Source organism: Otolemur garnettii, unplaced genomic scaffold (genome assembly GCF_000181295.1).
Source record: "Otolemur garnettii isolate 467f Iridium unplaced genomic scaffold, OtoGar3 scaffold00011, whole genome shotgun sequence".
Taxonomy (NCBI): domain Eukaryota; kingdom Metazoa; phylum Chordata; class Mammalia; order Primates; family Galagidae; genus Otolemur; species Otolemur garnettii.
Genome location: NW_003852406.1, coordinates 31,812,845 through 31,822,889, shown reverse-complemented (window position 1 = coordinate 31,822,889; position 10,045 = coordinate 31,812,845).

Genomic DNA, 10,045 nt, shown 5'->3' with positions numbered 1-10,045 from the left:
GGCTGGGGATTCGAACCCGCCACCTTAGGTGTATGTGGCTGGCACCTTAGCCGGTTGAGCTATAGGCGCCGAGCCTTGGATGAGTGTTTGTAAGAGAGTAAGGTCAGAGTTTACTGCAGAGCGTGGGGATATAATTGCTGCTTTCTCTAAGGTTGGCACCATATTTGCAGCATAATAATTATCAGTATAAATATTAATAGGCTCGGAGGAGAATAGCTGGAAGGCATTAACAATGGCCTTGAGTTCTGCTTGCTGGGCAGAGCAATGAGGGATTTGGAGAGTGTAGCATTTATTATCAGCTAGTACTGCTGCCATTCCTTTTCCAGAGCCATCAGTGAACACTGTTTTTGTTCCTGGGATGGGATCCTTTTGTGTATTATGTGGGAATAAAATTGGATGTGATTGATTTAAAAAGTAGATTAAGAAAACTGTTTCTTTTGCTGGAATAATGTACATTTTAGTAACAAACTGTGTTTATGTGGGTATGCTAACAAAGAAAGTTTAAATGCTAATAAGAGATACTTCTAAGGATAATCTAAGGAGTTGTTTGCCTAAGAGCAAGCTTCATTCAACTGAATTAGACCTTGTTTCTTTCCACTCTCTGGAACACTCTGTGAAGAATTAGGCATCGTTCTGCACAACTGGAGAAGGTGAGGTATATAATTTCTCTTCTTTTTTCTGACTTGTGCCTGCTGAAAATTTCTCTCATCTTAATATATACCACCCACTTTGCCTCATCTTGTGTTATTAATTTCTGCTTCACTGGCAAATATTTTCATATTAAAATAAAATATATTTATAAAAATCAGTTATCAAATCTGGTACTTTCTTGCTTTTTGACAGATTAAATAAAAATTACAAAATATTTGAAGTTCTATAAATGACAAAGAAATGAACAAAAAAAATCAGTGTAAGGTCTTAAGCTTGAGAAATGGTTATATATATGTATACATAATTATATTTATATATAAATATATTGCCCTTATATAATATATGTACATATGCATGTATATATATAAACATATATGGTGTCAGAAACCAATTCAAAACCATAGTAACAAAGATTATGCGTACTTTGGTTATTTTAATAACCAAACAATAAAACTAGGTTTATTTCTTTTTTTCTCTGCAAGAGGTACAAGTTAGCTTCTATTGCTGCATTACAGTTTCCTTTTTTTCCCCTACCTCTTGAAGAAACCTTAACCTCATCACAGTATGAAAATACAGGCAGCATCTATACTTAACAGTATAACAGGGAAATTCTGCTATGGTAAATCAGATTGCAAGTTGATCTTGGCTATGAATAAAGCAAAGGATAAGATCTTAATTTCTCTCACAGCAAAAATTTATACTTGGACTGAAATCATTCATTCAGAATAAATAAAACTGTTGCTGTTTGTATCTCCAAAAGGACTGAGTCTAATGGCAAAAAATTAGTAATATTCTGTTATTAATTTAAAGATCCAGTTTATAATATTCCATTTTTTTCTGTTATGATATACAGTATTTTTAAACGTGTTGTGACAGAAAAAAGGCAGAAAGAAAGACCCTTCACAAAACTTCATTTATTCTTTGAATTATATTGAATCTTCATTTATGTTTTGGCCTCTTTAGTAGGTTCGGGGGGGTCCTGAGTTCCCTGACACTCAGCCTGTGCCCGCTCGAAATTCTCTTTCACTTTCTCAAGCTCCTTTTGAGCGACCTGAGCCCGGCGCAGGAGGGCATCTCGGACCGCTCTCCAGAGAGAAAATGCCCAAGTAGGGAAGTCTTGGGGACCTTTCCGCTTTAACTCATCGGTTAAATCCTGTTTTACTTGTTTCCAATCACGGGGGTTTAAAGCCCCTCCAAAAGCAAACCACGGACTACTCTCCCGCACTAATCTTATAAAGTCCTGTAAGGTCGAGTCATGGACCTTCATTCCATGCTGCTTCAGCATCGCCTTAAGGCTGACTGTTAATTTACTTTGTTGCCCACCCATCTTAGGGTGTTTGGGGTCTCTTGGACGTTTGGGGGCGTAGTGCATTTACCCCGATTGCGGACTTATGCGCGCCGCCTCCGTGGTCCGAAGACTGTCTCACTCCCTGTTCCCGGAGCTACGCCGATCTCGGTGGAACCTCCACTTGCCGCCTCCCGACTGGCGGGCAGCAGCGGTTTGGGGAGTCGGCATATGAAAGGGGAAGACAAATAAGACAAAGACAGACACACTGGGAAAGGGACTGAGCTGAAGCTGTTTATTGTAATAGGTAGGGGTTTATATAGGTTCAGTTAGTGGGGGAAGGAGGGGTACTTCTAGATTTGGTTATGTATGTAGTCCTGGTTTGTGATAGGCTAGTATTGTGAGGATGAAGTAGGAAGAAGGTGGAGAGTGATATGAGCAAATTTCTTTGGAATGTGTGCACGTGTTAAACCGCCTCTGGTCTTTTGTATCGTTTCTCTTAATCAGCAAGGTCGTTAGGCACCTCCTTCTAAGATGCACTTTCTCTTGAATGTGCTGTAATATAGTTGTTAACCCTTACAGTCATTCAAGGCTGCGTACAGTGGCTCATGCCTGTAATCCTAGCTCTGGGAGGCCAAGGCAAGTGGATTGTTTGAACTCAGGAATTTGAGACAAGCCTGAGCAAGAGCAAGACCTTGTCTCTACTAAAAATAGAAGAACTAGCTGGTGTTATGGCAGGTGCCTGTAGTCCCAGCTACTCAGGAGGCTGAGGCAAGAGGACTGCTTGAACCCCAGACTGAGGTTGCTGTGCACTATGATGACCTCATGGCAGTCTACTCAGGGCAACAGAAAAAAAATAAGTCATTCAATTAGACATCTGGCCAAAAAATATCACATAGTGATCTGTGGTCAAAATTGCTTTTGACAATTTATTAGTTGATTATTTGTTTAGTGTCTAGTGATAGCCTCAATATCTATGCCAATACTTTGAGTTGTCTCTTCGCTTTGGCAACTTAGAAATTTTTATGTCCTTGGGGAAAATGCACCACAGTGATAGACTAGGGATTTTGGAATAGGAAGTAGGAAGAGGAAACACCAGCATAATCTTGCAAATACTGGCTCAGGGGCAGGCAGCTCATGTTTAGAAAAGAGACTCATGGAATTGAGCATTCTCTTAAAACCCCATGGCTTGCTGCCCTCAGTTGCATATACACTGTATATTACACATGTGCCTGGCTTTTACAGGTATTCCCGCCTCTCTGAACCACCTTCTTGTTCTAGAAGCTCGAGAACAATATCAGGGTCCCCAAGGGACTGCCCTGTTCTCTTTTCTGGTCCCTTGCTACTCTTTCTTCATGGGGAATTTCAATCTCTTCCAAGACAGCAGAACTATAAATATGGTAATGACTCCCAGTCTCCAGTTGAAGCTTCTCTGCTAAGCTCTAGAGCCAGTAGAATTTCTCCCTTGAATGTTCCACTGGTAACTTGAACTTGACATGTCCTGAGCAGATCCCATCACCACCCTTAAACATGCCCTTCTTGAGTTTCTTCCCTCAGGATCACCCCCCTTACCTACTCAACTCCTCCAGTTTTCTCTTTGCCATGTCATTTGTCACTGTGGTTTCACTTCCTCAATGCCTCTTGGATCCATCTTTCCCTTTCCACTGCCATGATTGCTACCTTAATTTGGGTCCTGAGCATGTCTTTCCTGGTTATAAAAGCATCACAAAATAATAAGGGCATCTGAATCAGGCTCCATAATTTTTGGTCCTCTCCCTTCCAGACTCACCCCTGTTCCCAAACTATTCTTTCCAAAATGCAAATCTGGCTGAGTCAGTGCCTTGCTCAAGCCCTGTCACTCACAGGAGAAGATCTATTCTTCATAATATGGCTGAAAGAGCCTTTGTGACCTGGCCCCTGCCCACCTGAAGCCTTTCCTCCTCTGGCTGTTGACTGGACTCTGCTTAAGTAGAAATGCTTAAAGCTCCCCAGCTTCTTTTGCTTTTCCATCCCACCCTCTGCCCAGATCATCTATCCTTACCCCTTTCTCAGCCTGGCACACTCCTATATGTGCTAAAGTGTCTGCTCCATTGAAAGCTCGTTCGTTGGGGAGCACTTGGCACATGAGATTATGATTTTCATGCACTTTTCTATCTCCTCATTAGACTGTGAGCAACTCAAAGGTAGTATCTTTCCTCCCAAAATTGCAGTGCCTTACCAAAGGGCTGGCACAGACAAGGACCGCTTTATAATATGAAGGACGTTTGTTGCTAATACAGCAAATAAAGCTACTCTGATTTGTAGGCATTTTCCCACAAAGAGTTGCCAGAGGTCTCTGGTTTCTTAGCCTAGGCTAAGTCTTTGGTAATGTTGGTTGCAGCACTTTCTAGTTTTGTATGAAGCAGAGAATGGAAGGGGCCAGTGGCTTCCTCTGTTGCAGTCCCATCTGCAAACACGAGATGGCGCCCTGCGGAGGCCTATTGAGAGTCTACACGTTTTTTTTTCCCTCGGGGACCAGCCTAGCAGAAGAATGACTCCCCAATATCCAGAGGCAATTTGTTTGTTATGTTGAACAGAGCTGTCAAATGGTCACATTTGTTCATTCATGTCGGTGTGTGAATTTAAAAACAATTTTACGTAGCATTTTATCCATATACTTTGGAATCAGCCTTAGGATTTACTTCTGGTACTAACCAGCTATGTGATCTGTCAAGTTCTGAGTCTCAGGTTCCTCCTCTGTGAAACCATTATTAACTTTTACTAACTTTAAATGAGATGAGATTTGCAGAATTCTCAGCATAATTCCTGGCATGTACTATGTGTTCAGTAAGTATCATTTTCCCTTTTTAAATATCCTTCTATCACCTCACTTAGGACCTTTACATTCACTGCTTTCTGTTTTATTTTACAATGTCTTCTTGTGTCTATGTCATATTGCTACTTATTCTCATCTGGGAACTCGTGGAAGGGCAGGGATGGTCTGATTTGTCTTCATTTTCAGCACCCAGCCTGATGCTAGGCACATAGCGGGGGTTCAATAAATATTCAGTGAAAGCAGGACAGGTGCTCACGCCTATAATCCCAGCAGTCTGGGGGGCCAGGCACAGCGGCTCACCCTGTAATCCTAGCAGTCTGGGAGGCCAAGGTAGGTGGATTGCCTGAGCACGGGAGTTCAAGACCAGCCTGAGCAAAAGCAAGACCCCCATCTCTATAAATAGTCAGGCGCTGTGGTGGGCAACTGTAGTCCCAGCTACTTGGGAGGCTAAGCTCTTAAGCTTGCTTAGAGGTTTCTGTGAGTTATTACACCACGGCACTCTACCAAGGGTGACAAAGTGAGACTCTGTCTCAAGAAAAAAATATTCAGTGAGAGGATGATGAATGAATACACCTTATATGGATGTGCCCTCTATTCCCCACCTCCACATCCTCTTCCTGGACCAGAGAAAATTCTGAGCTATTCAGGTCAAAGTACCTAAGTAATTTTGCTTAAAACATGATAGGAAAAATCTAGTAAAACCTGCACCGTTCTTTTTGCTATTAGCAACCTGACATGTGAGCCAGGCAAGCTCCCTGTGGTCAGTCCTATGTTCAGAAAGGTGGCCTGCCTGGGACAGACTTGTCTGGCTGTGGAGAAGAGCACAGTCCCTCTGGGTAGACCCATGATCCCCTGTTGTGGGAAGGGGCTCCCAGACTGGGGCTGCCCATGGGGGCTTAGCCAGCAGGCTGGGAACCAAGGCTGAAAAGGAGGGTGGGCTGGGATTGCCCTCCTTTGGTTTGGGCTTATGTAAACCTGCCAGTCCCTCTATGACTAGGGCAAGAGGCTCAGGAAAACCCTCCCTTAAGCTTGGGACGATTAGTACATTTTCTTAGGATTGCCAGCCTATATAGATTGTAAAGGGGAGCAGCATTTCTGGTTCCTTTGGGAGGTATCCATCCTGTTTGGTAAAAGGTACCTTCCAAAGGAAACTTCCCTTATCCAGAGCACATTTCCTCTGGATAAGGGAAGACTCGAGCAGGGACCCTGCATGCAACAGTTCACCCATGACTGGCAGTTGAGACCTGAGGAGATGCTTTGTGCGTAGGCCAGGCGGTCCCACACCACTGTGCCAAGCCCTACAGCTTCCTCTGTGTGTCAAAAGTGCTGCCAAACATGATCCACATGTGAAATGAGGAGAAATCTGGCTGTTAACTTTAGGGACAGGGACTTTGCCTTCAAGAAGAATCCCCAGCTCGGCCAAGAGTTTGAGTCTCCGGTCTCCCATCTATGACTTTTTTCTTTATACTGTGTTTGTGATAGTTCAAGTGATCTGAGAAATGGGAAGTGAGGATAGAAGATTCTGGAAACCCCCAGTGATGTGGGCACAGAATGACTGCTGAGGCTGTCTGGCATGGAAGATGGAGACAGGGATGCCAAGAATGACAAGGGAAGGGAGTTTCCTTTGGAAGGTACCTTTTACCAAACAGGATGGATACCTCCCAAGGGAAACAGAAAACAAAGGTTGTAAAGATGCCCAAATTCAACATAGCTTCTACTTTTAAAAAACATTTTTATCAGGGAAAAATTTTAACACACATAAGCTAGAGTAGTATAACAAACTCCGTGCAATCCTCACCTAGCTTCACAAACTTACAACATTTTGTCCATTCTTGTTTCACATCTCAACTTTTTTTTTTTTTTTTTTTTTTTTTTTTTTGCTAAAGCAGAGCCCATTTAGCTCATTTTAGGAGACTACTGAACCCTTATAAATATATTAGATAAGGTCAAAGATAGCATGTACGGGGCAGGGAGGAAATTTGGAAATGCTGTAGTCCAATTGTGTTAGGTTACAGGTAGAAACACTAGAAGCCCAAGAAGGAAATGAGCTCAGGATGCCTGAGACTGAGCCGGGGCAGGGACTGGCCATGGAACCCCAGCACCCGCACTCATCCAGCTGTAGGCAGTGAAGAGCCAGGAAATGTCCTAGCAATAGCTGCTGCCAAGGAAAGAAAGTGTTACCAGTGCCCGAAAGATCGTGAAGTCCTCCGAGTACTGAGGAAGCTCACATTGACATTGAGCTTAGAGTTTGAAAAGTGCTTTACATTTTGCTTAGTGCTTTGATCCCCACAATGTCTATGAAAGGCAGGTGCTATCATTATAAACCCCATGGGAGATTCAGGAAGGTAAAGGGTTTTAAGCCAGTGGCAGAGCCACGAGTAGCACCCAGGTCTCAGGTTTTCTAGTCCAAGGTTCTTCTCTCCACTTGGCTATGTCCTGCTGCAAGGTATGGTGCTCTGCAGCTGGGCCCTCTGCTTCTGGAATGCAGCAGCTCTGGGACCCTAAGCATCTCTTGCAGTTTTACCCTGAAAAAGAAAACCTATAAAGACAGTGGCTTTGTGGAGAGAGGAAATTGGTCTCCTTGGTAAGATCCAGGCATTGTGATGCCATTGTGATTTTGTTACCAGCGACTGTTATTCTGCACAGCCATTTCATGTGGGGTGCTACTGGTCAGGCCTTAATGAGGCCAGATGAGTCTATGTGCCAACATCTGGTGATTATTTATTCACTTCCAAGGCCAACTATCATAGACAAGTTGGTGAACTGACGTCCATGGTACCAGTCAAGGACACAGGGCACTCTGTGCACCCAGTGAGTGTTGACTATAAATTTAGTCTAGAATAAAAATGGTTTGAGGATACAACCACTTTAAGATAGGAAGATATTATGTGACCTTGTAACCTACAAGGAGGAATCTGTTTGACATGTACTATGATGACTAATAACATTGCTGATGTTGACTTTCACTGTGAGAGTAAAAGGTAACAAAGGGAAAGAGGGGGCAGAACAGTCCTTTGAGGAGATATACCTGCAGCTCTCCGGAAACGCTGGCTTTTCTATAAATAAAATTGAAACTGTTGATCTCTCTCCTGCTTCTCCCTTGACTGGTTTGGGGGACAGATGGATGGACTCCTTGATCTGGCAACAATCCTAGGTCCAAGACAAGGAGTAGAGAGCCTAAGTGGGAACAAACCAGGAACATCTTCCCTGGTGCGGCTTAAGACGATTGTGACAGAGCCAGGGATCAGAGCTCCATGCTGAAAGGGAGGGCCACAGGCTTGATGGGAAGTGACTCTTTTTCTCACTGTTTGGTAGGGCAGTATCTTGAGTAGCAGAGTGGGCAAGCACCTTGGCACTTCAGCTAAAGCAAGGGTCTCTAGTCCTGTCTGCATTGTCCTGCATAGCACTACATTCACATGTCCTGAATATCTAACATTTCAAAGGGTCTTGGGACATGAGTATAGTCAGCAGGGAGAGCCCTGTGCTGAGGGCTTATTAAGTACCAAAGTCCTTTACTATGCCCTTAATGCTTTCTCATATTTTTGATAATCCTCAAAACACATCTTCTACTATCATTCATCCCAGTTTATAGATGAAGCCACCGAGGCTCAGAGAAGCTAGGAAATGTTTCCAGTGTCACAGAGTTCATTCTTGCTGGCTCTTTCCCCCTCTGGCAGCCAGGTCCAGGTGCTGGCTGGAGATCCCCTCAGTGGCTCCTTCCTCTCTTGGAGGGTAGTCTGTGCTCTGCAGCAGGCTTCCTGATGAGGTCCCCTGTAGTTCTTTTCTCATTCACGTGGTCCTCTCTGAGGGAGAGGTAGTACTCTCTACCTCTGACTTCTATCACCCATGCCTCTTAGTACAACCTTCTCTAGTTGCTTTAGCCCTAATGCAATAGAGTTGCATTAGTCAGGACTTATTAATTGTCTTTGTTTGTTTGTTTTTTAGTTTGCCTCACATAGATCATTATAAGAAAAATTTACTTTTGTTCCCTGAAAAGTGTTGGTTCTTCAATTATTTCATTAAATGAAGCACAAATGGATTAACCTGGTGGAGAATTTACCACCAGAAATTAACTTTTAGTAATCCCCTCTTTTCTATTGCTCAGCAAGCTTGTATTAGACCAAGTCTTAATTCTTGGTCTTGAAGCTACCATAATATGTCAAACTGACACTTCACACTATAGCAAAAACATGTAACATATACTATATTTTGAACAAGTGACATAATGTCAATTATATCAAAATCTTGGCTGACTACTCTTTTTTATCAATAATTTCAGAATATTAGGGGAAACACATGTTTGTTTACATATTTTGGTTTTTGCAAGTTTAACAATGTTGATTCTATTAATCCTTGAACATGATTTTTTTTTTTTTTATCTGTTTACATCTTCTGCAGTTTCTTTCTTCAGTATTTCATAATTCTCCCTGGAGAGGTCTTTCACCTCCTTTGTTAAGTATATTCCTAGGCATTTTATTTTCTTTGTTTGTATTGCAAAAGGTATTACGTCTTTGATGTAATTCTGAGCTTGACTGTTGTTGATGTATATGAAAGGCACTGATTTGTGCACATTGATTTTGTAACCTGAGACTTTGCTAAATTTATTTATCCATTCCAGGAGTCTCTTAGTTGAATCCTTGACATTTACTGGATATAAGATTATATTTTCAGCAAATAGAGATATTCTGATCTTTCTTTCTCCATTTTGAACCCTTAATTTCCTTTTTTTGCCTAATTGCTCTGGTGAGAACTTCCAGCACTACGTTGAATAAAAGTGATGAAAATGGGCAATCTTGTCTGCTTCCAGTTCTAAGCAGGAATATTTTCTATTTTCCCCCATTCAATATGATGTTGGCTACAGGTTTGTCATATACAGCTTTTATAATTTTGAGGACTGTCTTATCTGTACTGATTTGTTCTTATCATGACAGGGTGATTAATTTAGTCAAATTATTTTCCTGTATCAATTGAAAGGATCATATGGTATTTGTTTTTGCACCTATTTATGTGGTAAATTACATTTATAGATTTGCATATGTTAACATATGCATCCATGCTCCCTAACAGACATTTACAGAATATTCTATCCCAAAACAACTGAGTATACATTCTTCTCATCAGCATGTGGAGCATTCTATAAGATTAATCATATCCTAGGCTACAAAACATGTCTCAACAAATATTTAAAAATTAGAAATTGGCTCAGCGCCTATAGCTCAACTGGCTAAGGCGCCAGCCACGTACACCTAAGGTGGCGGGTTCGAATCCCCAGCCCGGACCTGCCAAACAACAAT